Source organism: Papio anubis, chromosome X (genome assembly GCF_008728515.1).
Source record: "Papio anubis isolate 15944 chromosome X, Panubis1.0, whole genome shotgun sequence".
In the NCBI taxonomy this organism is placed as follows: Eukaryota; Metazoa; Chordata; class Mammalia; order Primates; family Cercopithecidae; genus Papio; species Papio anubis.
Window position 1 is genome coordinate 121,384,036 of NC_044996.1, and position 14,641 is coordinate 121,398,676.

General features: G+C 45.1%; 1 protein-coding gene across 2 annotated transcripts in view; it reads left to right on the top strand.

Annotated features, from left to right (window-relative positions):
* The first annotated feature begins 8,171 nt into the window (after nt 1–8,171).
* Nucleotides 8,172–14,641, top strand: part of KLHL15 (kelch like family member 15) — a 47,191-nt gene continuing 40,721 nt past the window's right edge. Inside the window, exons 1-2 of one of the 2 annotated variants that reach the window (XM_009197345.4) lie at nt 8,172–8,628; nt 8,813–8,875. The gene's annotated coding sequence lies outside the window, so the exon portion shown is untranslated. The remainder of the gene's footprint in view (nt 8,629–8,812; nt 8,876–14,641) is intronic. The other variant, XM_021932793.2, reaches the window with a different exon arrangement.

Consider the following 14,641-nt stretch of genomic DNA (forward strand, 5'->3'; position numbering starts at 1 on the left):
AGGCTGAGGCAGGAGAATGGCGTGAACCCGGGAGGCGGAGCTTGCAGTGAGCCGAGATCGCACCACTGCACTCCAGCCTGGGCGACAGAGCAAGACTCTGTTTCAAACACAACAACAACAACAAAAAACCTCCAAACACAGACGGCTATCCTGCCTCACCTATGCTTAACATTCTCACCTCCCTCACCAAGACAGTGCTGCCTCTTCTCCCAAGTCCCTAAGACAGCATGAAATTCACCCCTCCTTTTGTCCAGGCCTGTGCCCAGACGTCTATGTGTGAAATCATACCCCTACTTTCTCTTCCACTACCCACACACAAAGCTGAGGAGGCCAGAATTGACTTACCTAAAGTCCCTCTCTGCCCTGTATCTAGAAAGAAATTCTGTCTTAGAGATAGTTTTGCAGTCACTAGGTTTTTATTTGTTTTTTTGTTTTGTTTTGTTTTTTGAGACAGAGTCTCACTCTGTCACCCAGGCTGGAGTACAGTGGTGCAATAACGGCTCACTGCAGCCTTGCCCTCCCGGGCTCAAGCAATCCTCCCACTTCAGCCTCCTGAGTAGCTGGAACCACAACTTCACAGCATCACGCTGGGCTAATTTTTTGTATTTCTTGTAGAGATGGAGTCTCCCTATGTTGCCAGGCTGGTCTCAAACTCCTGGGCTCAAGCCATTCGCCCCCCTCAGCCTCCCAAAGTACTAGGATTACAAGCGTGAGCCCCTGCACCCAGCCTCACTGTTTTTTAGTTTTTTAAATTTTAATTTAATTTTTTTTTTGAGACGGAATCTCCCTCTGTCGTCCAGGCTGGAGTGCAATGGTGTGATCTCAATTCACTGCAACCTCTGCTTCCTGGGTTCAAGCAATTCTCCTGCCTCAGCCTCCCGGGTAGCTGGGATTACAGGTGCCTGCCACCACGCCCAGCCAATTTTTTTGTAATTTTAGTAGAAACGGGATTTCACCATGTTTGCCAGGCTAGTCTTGAACTCCTGAACTCAAGTGATCCGTCCGCCTCTGCCTCCCAAAGTGCTGGGATTACAAGCATGAGCCACTGCGTTTTTGTTTTGTTTTGTTTTGTTTTTTAGATGGAGTCTCACTCTGTCGCCCAGGCTGGAGTGCAACGGCATGATCTCGGCTCACTGCAACCTCTGCCTCCCGGTTCAAACGATTCTCCTGCCCCAGCCTCTTGAGTAGCAGGGATTATAGGCGCTCGCCACAACGCCTGGCTAATTTTTGTATTTTTAGTAAAGACGAGGTTTCACCATGTTGGCCAGGCTGGTCTCGAACTGCTGACCTTGTGATCCGCCTGCTTCAGCCTTCCAAAATGCTGGGATTACAGGCGTGAGCCACCGTGCCCGGCCATCACTGCATTTTTAAAAGAACTTAGTTTTAGAATCAATAAATAACCTAAGAGCCTACATTCAATCTTGTCTGTATCCTTAACCGCAGTCCCCAAACCCTGAAGTTGTGCTGCCGGCAACAGTAATTACTGGAGTGAGTCCGTCCGTCCGTCCGTCCGTCCTTCCTTCCTTCCTCCCTCCCTCCCTCCCTCCCTTCCTCCCTTCCCTCCCTCCCTCCTTCCTTCTTTCTTTCTTTCTTTCTTTTTCTTTCTTTCCTTCCTTCCTTTTCTTTCTTTTCTTTCCCTCCCTCCCTCCCTCCCTTCCTTTCTTTCTTATTTTTCCACTTCTTTCATCATACAACACCATGTAGCAGCTCTTTATTCCTGCTACTCACCTCAACTCTGGCACTCACACTTAGAATGTGTGCGTGTTTGGGTACACATCTACTGAAGTGCAGTACTTAAGAACATTTAGCTTGGGCTGGGCATGGTGGCTCATGCCTGTAATCCCAACACTTTGGGAAGCTGAGGCAGGCAAATCACCTGAGGTCAGGAGTTCAAGACCAGCTTGGCCAATGTGGTGAAACCCCGTCTCTACTAAAAATACAAAAAATAAGCCGGGCATGGTGGCGGGTGCCTGTAATCCCAGCTACTTGGGAGGCCGAGGCAAGAGAATCACTTGAACCCAGGAGGCGGAGGTTGCAGTGAGCCAAGACTGCACCATTGCACTCCAGCCTGAGCAACAAGAGCGACACTCCATCTCATAAAAACAAACAAACAAACAAACAAAAAGAATATATGGCTCGTATCTTGAGGCTTCTAAACCATAGTGCTATTTTTCATTGGTTCATAACTTAAAAGTGATTAATTTTGCTGGGCACAGTGGCTCAAGCCTGTATTTTGAGCTACTCAGGAGACTGAGGCAGGAGGATCCCTTGAGCTCAGCAGTTCGAGGCTGCAGTGAGCTATGATCACTATGATCACACCATTGCACTCCAACCTGGGCTACAGAGGGATACCCCATCTCTTTAAAAAAAAAAAAAAAACTTTTTTAATGATTAATTTTGGGAAAGGGGGTATATTACTCCTTTTAACATTTTTATTTACTAAGAGGCATTGTCTACGTTGCATTTCAAAGTAAATAGATTTAGTTAAAATGGTGACATTCATTTCATCTTTCATTGATAGTGATAGTGGATGTTTAGCAATTACAGTATTTTTCTATCTGGCTTAGCATAGCACAGTCTTTGTCTTACTCTTACCTCACTGGCTACTCCTTCTCTGTCTCCTTGACAGTCCCCTATCTTGTCCCAGATGACTCCCTCACATTGCTGTGCCCCAAAGCCCAGTCCTCGCTGTACACTCAGCCCCTTGATAATCTCATAACTGAAGCTGAAGCATAATGTTATTTTTCATTGGTTCATAAGGAGCACAAAGATGATTACTTTCTTTTTAAGGTTTTCATTTACAAGGGGGCATTGTCTACACCATGTTTCAAGGTAAATATATTCCGTTAAAATGGCAATATTCATTGCATCTTTTATTGATAGTGGATGTTTAGCAACTTCCAGTAACTTTCTCTGTAGCTTGTAGCATTCCAAACTCTTGTCTGATCTCCTAGAACCAGTTCTCTCTGTTCTCCAGGATGGCTCCCTAGCCCAGGCACGCCTCTGGGCCCAGTCCTTGCAGCTTTTCCTTCCTCCCCACTCCCTTCAAAACTGATCCTCCTGAGGTCTTTGCGATGTCAGGAAATGACAATTTCATCCTTCCAGTTGCTCAGGACGGAAAACCTTGATGTTATCCGTGACTCCTCTCTTTCCCTTATCCCTACCTCCAGGAAATCCTGTTGACTCTTCCTCCAGAATATTTGCAAAGTCTAAGCACTTCTTACCATCTCCACTGTTGCCTCCATCCCATTCCATTCCATTATCGTAATAGTCTCCTAACCCATTTCCCTGCTTCTGCCCTAGTCCACCTAAATTCTGTTATTTACATAGCAGCCTGAGTGTCAAATTATATTGGTCCTCTTCACAAAACCTTCCAGTGGTTCTCAATTTCTCACAGGCCAAAGACCTTACAATTGCCTACCAGGCTTTATACACTCTGGTCCCTAATTTCATTCAAGTCGAGGCTCAAATGATACCTCCTACTTTGATCATCCCAGTTAAAATTGGAACACCCTTCCCAAGCTCTGTTATTTTCCATAGCATTTATCACATTCTGATTGGGGGAATAGATGCCACAGAATTAGTCCAGGCTGACCACCACACAAACAACAAATCTAAAAATAGCAAACCCCACCACCACCTGGATTGGGAGTGGGTTAATGAAGAGTCCAGAGTTGCTACAACATATTATCTAAAAGAAACAGGATGTACAAAGAAACAGCAAAGTGTGACCCATACTCAGGAAAATAAGGAGTCAACAGAAAACTGCCTCTGAGGGGTCAGTGTTATTGCGATCAGTGCAATTATTGTTTTTTTTTGTCCTGCATTTTCACATAAGATTATATTAGAAACAACTTCATAAGTCATTAAAACTTCTATGAAAATAATATATATATATATATATATATTTTTTTTTTTTTGAGGCAAAGTCTCCCTCTTTCGCCCAGTCTTCTGGGTTCAAGCACTTCTCCTGCTTCAGCCTCCTAAGTAGCTGGGATTACAGGCATGCGCCACCACGCCTGGCTAATTTCTTTGTATTTTTAGTAGAGATGGGGTTTCCCATGTTGGCCAGGCTGGTCTTGAACTCAAGTAATCCACCCACCTCAGCCTCTCAAAGTGCTGGGATTACAGACGTGAGCCACCGCACCCAGCCACATTTACCACATTCTAACAGGCCACATAATTTGCTTATTTATTTTGTTTATTGGCTGACACGTGTAATCCATACAAGGGCTGATTTTCATGTTTTAGTCACTGATGGATCCCCAGTGGGTAGAACAAGACTTGGCATGTACTAGGCACTCACAAATACTTATGGAATGAATAACTAAATAGTATAGTAGATTGCAAACCAACAGTTTATGGAATTAAGTAGGAATAAACATACAACGATGTGAAGATCATTTACTATGTTAATTAATATAATAACACGGTACAGTGGAAAGATCATGGGGTGACTGGGTGCGGTGGCTCACACCTGTAATCCCAGCAGTTTAGGAGGCTGAGGTGGATGGATTACTTGAGGTCAGGAGTTTGAGACCAGCCTGGCCAACATGGGAAAACCCATCTCCACTAAAGTGACAAAATTTAGCCGGGTGTGGTGGTGTGTGCCTGTAGTCCCAGCTACTTGGGAGGCTGAGGCAGGAGAATCACTTGAACCTGGGAGGCAGAGGTTGCAGTGAGCCGATCATGCCACTGCACTCCAGCCTGGGTGATAGAGGGAGACTCCGTCTCAAAATAAATAAATAAATAAATAAATAAATAAATAAATAAATAAATAATAAAAAAAAGTAAAAAGAAAAGCGATTACCAAGACAACTACCGCAGACTGGGAATTTCTGAAAAGCCTCAACTTTATTTATTTATTTATTTTGAGACAGCTTCTAGCTCCTTTGCCCAGGCTGGAGTGCAGTGGTGCTATCTCCACTCACCGCAACCTCTGCCTCCTGGGCTCAAACCATACTCCTACCTCAGCCTCCTGAGTAGCTGGGACCGCAGGTCCGCGCCACCACGCCAGCTAATTTTTGTATTTTTAATACAGATGGGGTTTCACTATGTTCGTCAGGCTGGTCTCCAATTCCTGACCTCTAATGACCCCCTGCTGCACCCTCCCTCCCCCCACCCCCCGCCCGCCTCGGCCTCCCAAAGTGCTGGAATTACAGGCGTGAGCCACCACGCCCGACCTGAATTTCTTAAAACACAAAAACAGGAGGGAGGAGGAGGGTATGCAGTATCCTAAATCCTCAGAACCCCTGGGGAGGAACCTTATTCCAACTCCACCAGCACTCCCAGGCCCAAGCCTCTAGCATACTTCCGACCTCGCTGGCTGCTAGATAGCTATTGAGGAATGTGTATTCTCAAATACTTAGGCTACAGGGGAAAGAAAAGACTGCTTCCATCTGCCTCAGTGGGACTCTACCAGTGTGAAAGGATACTCTCAAGGTATTTAACGACTCCCATTACAGTCCAGAAATTGGTGGGGAAAGTTAAAATATCTTTTCTTTTCTTTTTGAGACGGAGTTTTTGCTCTGTTGCCCGAGCTGGAGTGCAGTGGCTCACGCTTGTAATCCCCGCACTTTAGGAGGCCAAGGCGGGCGGATCGTGAGGTCAGGGGTTTGAGACCAGCCTGGCCAACACAGTGAAACCCCGTCTCTACCAAAAATACAAAAATTAGCTGGGCGTGGTGGGGGACGCCTGTAATCCCAGCTACTCGGGAGGCTGAGGCAGGAGAATTGCTTGAACCCGGGAGGTGGAGGTTGCAGTGAGCCAAGATGTGCCACTGCACCCCAGCCTGGGCAACAGAGTTAGACTCCATCTCAGAAACAAACAAACAAAAACAAAAACAAACAAACAAACAAAAAACAAGAAAAGTTAGCCGAGCATGGTGGGACGCGCCTGTGGTCCTAGCTATTCGGGAGGCTGAGGCGGATGGATCCCTTGGGCCCGGGAGGTCAAGGCTGCAGTGAGCTGTGATCATGCTTCTGCCCTCCAGCCTGGCCGAGAGTGAGACCGTCTCAAAAAATAATAATAACAACATGAAAATAAGAAATAAGAGTGAAAGAGGCATCATTGATTGAAGATAACTTTGGGGGGGGGTGTTATATAGTAAACGTATAGATTGACTGAAAGACACAGCAGTTTTAGAAACTACAATAACTATCCAAAAAAGCACATTTGAAATTCCCCATATGAGACCTTGCAATGTCAAAATAAGGAGGGGTGGGGGGCACGGTGATCACACAATGGCTATGACATCACTCACTACATTTATACCTGGTACACAGAGCGCAGAAACGTTTCAGCTCTTGCTTGAATGAAGAACAGAAGCCTCTCTTTAGACAGGTCAGTGCCAGATAGTAATGTATAGCTTAAAATGTCTGTTAGTTAATGTACAAAAATCCAAATTCAGCGTTTAGATGTTCGGGAGTACTGTATGAAAATTTAAATATTCAGAAGTGGAATGTATGCATTTTTAAAGTTTATGGTTTAATTTTTAAAATTTTGTTGTAATGTGATAAATTCTGGGGTAATTTGTCATATAGTCACAGATGCAAATACAGCAAGCAGGGATTTTAAAATAATGAACAGAAATATCTTAAAGGAGCTATTGGAAAAGATGGAAAGAAAGTGTGAACAACTTGGGAATTTCTGTGTCTTAGTTTTTTTTTAAGCTTGTAAGTTTAAATCGGAATAAGGAAGCTTTTTTCCAAAAGATTGAGGTGATTCTGTTATCTCTCCCACGAAGTAGTCTACTTCAGCAAAACAGTACACCGTGTGCTATTTTGGCCTCGGGAAAGATAGAATGTTCGAGTTTGCTAGAAAGAGATAATGATCGCTTTTAGCGACACCTCTCACGGAAAGTTCATCGGGATATTGGTCTAGAGAGAAAATGGCGGCGGGGGGTGGGGGTGGGGGAAGCCGAAATACCTCACTTTAGGATCTGCTATGGGCAATGGATGCCCTAATTTAAGATTAATTGTAGAATCACGGGCTTCCAACTGTGTATTTCCGTCATCTACACTTTTCCCACAAAGAGATGCCATAATACATTTACAAACCAGTCCTATAGTCTAGTTTTATATTCTTAAGTCAAGAAAAGGTAATATTTAAAAAGTACTAGCTAGAATTCTACAGCTGATGTGTTAAAAATGAACAACAAAAATCACTGCCCTCTGAATGTTCGTTCTTATTTTGACGCAAGTGGAGACAGAACAGCTTTTTTAAATCCGGCATTATCTCCGGGTGGTGCAGACATGCAATTTTTTATGAATTTTCCCACCCCTGGGAAATCGATTTCTGAAACGTGTAATTGTTGTGCAGCAAGCCAAGTGGACAGTGACGCAATAATCCACTGCAAGTTGCCTTACAAAAATGATGTCATTTGGCGCAGATCTAGTCACTTTTATAACAGGTAGCTATGGAAAAGCTCCCTCCACGTTGTCCCCGATTCCCCCACCCCTACCGTGGCCAAGATGCAAAAAGACGCCTTCCTGGCTTCCTAGCCCTCAACTTGTCGAGGGTGGGCGCACCTCAGTGGCTCGGGGCCCATCGCTCGTGCAGGCGGAGAGGGACCAAGGGGACGAGGGCAGCTGAGTGTCCTCAGCCCCGACGGCGGCGCCGCGGGGGAAGCTGCGTCGGGCCCAGTCTGGGGCCGCGACGCCCGGTCGCCTGTTTTCCTCGGTGGGAAACCGCTGGCGTGGCGGGCCGGCAGCCGGGACCCGGGGCGCCGCGGGCGCGGGACAGCCTTCCCCGCCAGCCCCCCACCCCCGTTCCCACACCCGCTCCCGCTCCCGTGGCGCCGGAAGTGACGCGCTTTAGGTTGAAAGATGGCGGCATTGGCGCTCGACCAGGGGGAAGGTAAACACCCGCCAGGCCACAGGCTGGCCCCCTCGGGGCGCCAGCAGGGGCCGAGGGGGGCCTCCCGGGCCAGCTCCCCGCCCCCAACGGCTTCCCACCCTCCGCCCTCTCTCCCAGCGTGGCGGGCTTCCGCGTCAAGACGACGGTGCACGGGGCCCCGTGCCGGCCAGCCCCGCCTCCCTGGGCGGGCCCCGGGCGGCTCCCGCGGCCCGCAGGGGGCGCGCGGCCCGGAGCGGCCCCCGGCTCGTGGCCCCGCACGCCCCGCCCCTTCCCCGCCCCTTTCCCGCCTTCCTCCACCCCCGGCGTGGGTGATCCCGAGGCTCGGCGCGCTTCGGGGCAGAAGCTCGGAGACGCCGTCCTCGACGCTACCTTCTCTGGTGCTTCTGTCTCTGCCTGCTGCCCCCCAGCCCTTTCCCCCGCCCGCGGCCCCAGTCGGCCCTCCCGCCGAGCCCCGCCGGGTGCTGCGAGGCCCCCGGCGTTGGCAAGGTCGGTCCGGGCCCCGACGCCGCGCCGCCTCGTGCGGAGCCCGACTGTCTGGTTTCGCGACTCAGCGCTGTCTTCTTTCCCAGGACTTATCCAGAGGGTGCTGCAGGCGAGCACGCTAGTGCCCCGCCGGAGCGACCCGGCTCGTGCCGGCAGCGGCCGCTCGTAGACGTCCGAGAAGCCTGCCGAGTGCCGTCCCGGCGCCCGACCGCCCACCCATCGGCCCGCCGGCCCGGTTCTTCCTGATGCAGACTGCCGTCCACTAGAGGCTGGACAGGACCCCCCGAGGTACGTAGCCGCCCCTGGCCGCCGGCCTGCGGAGCCCGGGCTTCGCCCGCGACCCCGAGCTAGGCACGAATTCGCCGGCCCTCTCTACGCGGACCCGAGTCAAACATTGGGTAGACGCCGGGACCTCATTTGTCTTTGAGTTTACTTAAATTGTTTGAAATGTAATTTTTTTTTTTTTTCCCAGAGAGAGCGAGAAAGAAAAAGGAAGAAGCATAATTCAGCCATTTTTTGCAGCACACAGCTGCAGGTACCATGATTATTTTTTCCCTAACCCGTTCCTTCCCTTTAACAATTCAATTTATGCCTGAAATAGAACTATGCGAAATGCGAGGCATAAAACTAGGAATCGGAAGGTCTGGGTTCGACTTGGGTGACTCTGAGAAAAAATCGCGTACCGAGCCTCGATTTCTTATCTATGAAATATAGTCGGTAGTACCAACATCGCAGGGTTGAGAGGACTATATGAGGTCATATATGTGAAAATAATCCTTAACTGTAGAGTATTGTAAGAATTCAAGGCCGTTTTTTAAAGTAACCTTTGCTAGAGTGGTTAATGTAGTGGCTAACTGTTGCTGCCTCTTTATTTCTATATTACAAATAAAAGCAAATAAGTACGGAATAATAGTAAAGCAGTGCTGTGAATCCATAGATCTATAATAGTCACGTTGCTTGGCCTTCCTCCTACGAAGTGCTAACTGCTTATTTAAATAACGGTATTCTTTAATTCAAATGTAACGTTACTGTAGGCGCTTTGCTTTTCATCGTTCTAGGCCGCTTTAGGCCCCTTTTCTTACTCTGAATATTTAGTTAACACCTTACATTTGTTTAGTCTTTTCTGTTTTCCGAATTTGTTTGCCTTTGTTGATCTGATTAAGTGGTAATTTAGAAAATGCCTTGCAGACATACATACCCTAATTTTAATGCCTGTTTTTCATATCTAGGGAGCAGGATGCTCTAATACTTCTACTAATTTGAAAATTGGTTAAGAGCTTATCAATGCATTCATGTTTCAGTAATCCTTAATAGATCTAGAAATGTATAGAACATTTCAACTTTTTAGCACTTAATGTAATTATATAATTTGATTCTCATTTTTAATCATCACATGTAGTAGGTGCTTACAGTCACAGTTTATCAGTGGTAGAGGATGTTAACTTGCACTCTTCATTGCTGATTAATTTGGGGAAAGAATAGGATAGTAAATATTTGTGGTTTGAAAATTGAATTTATTTTGCCAGAATTTATATGTGTAACAGATCAGTATGGATCATTTTTACTTGGCACATCAAAAACATAGTATGGTTTGGCTTAAATGGTCCACAAAAAGTGAAAAAGAAGCATTTTTGGGTACATTGTTATTTTTAGCTAACAAATGGTTTTGAGTAGTTAGGTGTTTTATTAAATTTATGATCGTCTAGTCCAATATCAGTTGTCTTTTCAGAGTATGCTTTTGTGTTTTGTAAAAAGGCAGAATAATAGAAGTTGGACAGGATTAACATAGTAAAAGGAAGAGCCTACTTCAAAGTGGTTGGTTTTATAGATTGGATTTATCACTTAACTTGAAGATAAAATTTTGACAAATCATTGCTTTATTGGGAATTTGAAGGTTTGACCTTCTCTCTACCTCGAGTCGGGTTATCTCAGAAACCTAACCTTGACCAGGGCAGGCTTGCCTTCATGGATGTTCAGAAGGGCCCCACACTTGGTTTAATAATCTGCATGTAAAACTGGGATTGTACAGTATAAGGGTGAATGGTAAAAGTCATGCTAATTTAAATTTTTAATTTTCCTTTACTCAGAACGACATTAAACATAAAATGTAAAAAACACCCATGAGAGCCGGGAGCGGTGGCTCACGCCTGTAATCCCAGCACTTTGGGAGGCCGGGAGTTTGAGACCAGCCTGACCGACGTGGAGAAACCCCGTCTCTACTAAAAATACAAAATTAGCCGGGCGTGGTGGCTCACGCCTGTAATCCCAGCTACTCTAGTTCCAGCTACTCTGGAGGCTGAGGCAGTAGTAGAATCTCCTGAACCCGGGAGGCGGAAGTTCTGGTGATCCAAGATGGCGGCATTGCACTCCAGCCTGGGCGACAAGAGCAAAACTCCGTCTCAAAAAAAACGCCGTGAAATAGTCGAGAGATACAGAAAAAAGGAAAAAGCTTTATATTTTACTGTTTTTGACGACTTTTTTTTTTTTCTTTTTTTTAAGACAGAGTCTTGCTCCGTCGCCCAGGCTGGAGTGGAGTGGCGCGATCCTCGCTCACTGGAATCTCCACCTCCTGGCCTCAAAGGATTCTTGGGCCTCAGCCTGCTGAGTAGCTGGGATTACAGGCGCATGCCACCACGCCCGGCTAATTTTTGTATTTTTGGTAGAGACGCGGTTTCACCATGTTGGCCAGGCTGGTCTCAAACTCCTGGACTCAAGTGATCCGCCCGCCTTGGCTTCCCAAAGTGCTGGAATTACAGGCGGGAGTCGCCGCACCCAGCTTTTTTTTTTTTTCTCTTTTGAGACAGCCTTGCTCTGTCTCCCAGGCTGGAGTGCAGTGGCGCGATCTCGGCTCACTGCAACCTCCGCCTCCTGGGTTCAAGCTATTCTCCTGCCTCCGCCTCTCTGGTAGTTGGAATTACAGATGCGCGTCACCATGCTCAGCTAATTTTTGTATTTTTAGTAGAGACGGGGTTTCACCACATTAGCCAGGCTGGCCTCGAACCACTGACCTCAAGTGATCCGCCCGTCTCGGCCTCCCAAAGTGCTGGGATTGCAGACGTGAGCCACCGCGCCCGGCCATCGCCCAGCCTTTTAACGCCATTTTTCCCTGATTTTGAACAAGAGTCCCCGCAAATGATGTAGGTGGCCTGTTGTCAAGCCTGGCCTTTCCCAGTGCAAATGTTTTGAGAGTGAATAATGTTAACTGTGAGGAGAATGAATCTTTAGCTTAGAGGAGGTGAATTACTTTATTAGCATCTATTTTCTCTGAATTGGAGTGCTATATCTCATGTGGTTTTTATGGAAGAGAAATGAAAGATGGAGCAATGGGTGAGGCATTGTAGAACAGTGTTTAATCAGGAAGGCTCTGAAGTCAGGCGGACCCCAACTTCACAACTTTCTAATAATTATATAGCCTTGGGCAAGTTACCTAACCTCTGAGCTTTGATGTTCTCATCTTTAAGTCAGGGATGGATACCAAACATGGAAGGTTGTGAGGATTAAATTTATCCGTCTTTCCAACAAGTATTTATTAAGCACTTATTATGTGCCAAGCACTGTTTTAGGTGCTGGAGATATAACAGTCAATGAAGCGAAACCGCCAAATTGAAGCAGAAAGGAAACTAAGTAAAATGGATAGCCTGTATTGCCATTTAGTATACTGCAGAGAAAAATAAAGTGGAGGAGCATGGGGATTGTCTGGTTGATGGGGCAGACGGAGTTTTGCAACATTAAAAGAGGGTGTTTGAGGAAGGCCTCACTGAAATGACACAAAAGACCCTAAGGGAACCATATATATCTGGGGATAGTGTGATCCTGGCGGAGGGAACAGGGTGTAGAGAGGCCTTAAGTTGGGAGTGTAGCTGGTTTTCAAGGAACAGCAGCACCAAGGGAGATAGTAATATAAGATTATTATTATTATTGCCATTTTAAGAATCATTGGAAAGGCTCTCATAGTTCATCTCTGCCAAGGGTATATGTTGTATTGCTGCTGGTCCAAAAGTGGAAGGCCTTTTCAGAATTTGAAATTTTAACTTTGGAAACAAGAAATTAGGAAAGGCAAAATATGTTGTCAGGTTTTCTGTTTTTAATGTAAGACCCTTAAAACCCATCAGGCTCAATCACTGAAGCATACAAGAATGGATAGAAAAAAATATTCTTTGCTCTGATAAGATCTTTGAATTTAGTTAATGATATATATCATAGACTTTAATGATTTGCAGGAAATCTATATCATAACAGCAAGACCTTCCAAAATATTTAGTTTGGTTGTATAATTCTTATGAGGAACTGAAAGGCTAACATTACAGTATTTGTGATTTCATATTAGAATAGAACTTAGATGATTTGGGGTTTTATTCCCCAGTAGAGGCTTTTCCTAGAATTCTCACTGGATCCAATCTCTAAAGGCTAAGGGAAGCTGTTTTCCATGACATCACTCTTGGACTACTACTAGTCACAGTGTGGAATAAGCAGAGAAGCATTAAATTAAAGTCTTCTGATGAAAAATAGCATTCATGCACGAGTGTTTTTTTCTTATAAGGGTTCTTGTATTATAGGATGACTAAATGCTAAACATACCTGAAAAGTGAAGTAATTTGGTGCCAGTCTGGAGGCTGGAGGACCCAGGGCCCTCCTAATAGCTTAGTTAAATGGTCATTTGCAGTTTGGTCCTGAGTTATAAAAATATTTTGATGACAAGCAAGAATTTCCAGTATTAAACACATTAAAGTTAACTTACACAACTGCTCCTCCCATATTAAAGTGAGTTTTCAATTTGAGTGGTGTATTGAGAGTAAAGTGACCGCTAATAGAGCTAAAAATTTAGTCTGTCTTTAAATTTGTCTTTTGTTTTAGATTGGTATGTTGAGTTGAGAAGTTGGCTGCTTTGAGATTGTCGAATTTACATTTTTTTGCTTTATAGGTTACAGAAGTGAGAAATGTTATGACTCAGAAATTAATTCTGTTTTTATCCGTAGTAAGCCTTTGCATTCTCTTTTCAGTATGCAACTGTGGCATTTTCTGCATAGGCATCAATTTTGGTAGGAGACCAGTTTGGGGATGAAGATAGTATGAAATTATTTAAATTTTTCATTGAAGATAAGTATATCAACCTCTGAGAATCTAGCTTTTGCATTGAATACGTTAAGCTTTTGTATGAATTTTCAAGCAGCTGTGGAAGGAATGTGAAAGCAATAAATTATTGCTTATGGCATAAACATAGAGGTTAATTTTGAAATGTCTTTTAATTAATTGCCTAGAATTTTGCCTTCACATCAGAATGGCAGCCTTATAACTGAAAAGGAAGCATTTAATTTATTTGCCTTTAATTTCCTGTCCAGTTGTACCCCCACCAAACTTCTTTTTTTACTGGTCACTAGAGAGTTTGAAGTGTTCAAAATTTCTGTGACATAAATAGCAGTAATAGTCTTCCAGGGCACAGGTAGGAGTAGGAAGAGGTTGAGGTTTGTGCGTGCATGTGTGTGGTCACTTATCTCTTATACTTTCAGTTCTCAAACCTGTGGTCTCAGGACTTCTTTTTACTCTTAAAAAATTAGTGGGGGCCAGGCTTGGTTTCTCATACCTGTAATCCCACCACTTTGAGAGGCCGAGGCAGGTGGATCACTTGAGGCCAGGAGTTCAAGACCAGCCTGGGCAACTTGGTGAAACCCGGTCTCTACTAAAAATACAAAAATGAGCCAGGCGTGGTGGTGGGCACCTGTGTCCCAGCTACTCAGGAGGCTGAGGCAGGAGAATCGCTTGAACCCCTGAGGCAGAGGTTGCAGAGATCATGCCACTGTACTCCAGCCTGGGTGCAGAGTGAGACTGTCTCAAAAAATAAACAAATACAAACCAAGATTAGGAAGTTAACAACATTTCTCTAGGTCACACAGTAAGTACTAGTAAGCACTCTGATTTCAGAGGTGTTGCTCTTTCCGACCACACTATTTTGTATTTTTTGGAAATAGAATCTTAATCTTTTTAGGTCTGTTACATGGTAACCTAAATAACTTTTTTTTTTTTTTTATGAAGAATAACTTTTCTAAAACAGTTAAGAACTTGGTGAAAAGATTAGCATTGTTTTAAATTTTTGCAAATCTCTTTAATGTCTGGCTTAATAAAAGCCAATGAGCTTCTCATCAGCTTCTGCATTCAGTCTGTTGCAATATCACATACCATGTGTAAACCTCTGGAAAACAGAATGAAAGTGAAAAAGACAAATAACTATTCTTTATTTGTGTATTTATTTTGAGAAGGAGTCTTGCTCTGTCGCCCAGGCTGGAGTGCGGTGGCACAATCTTCA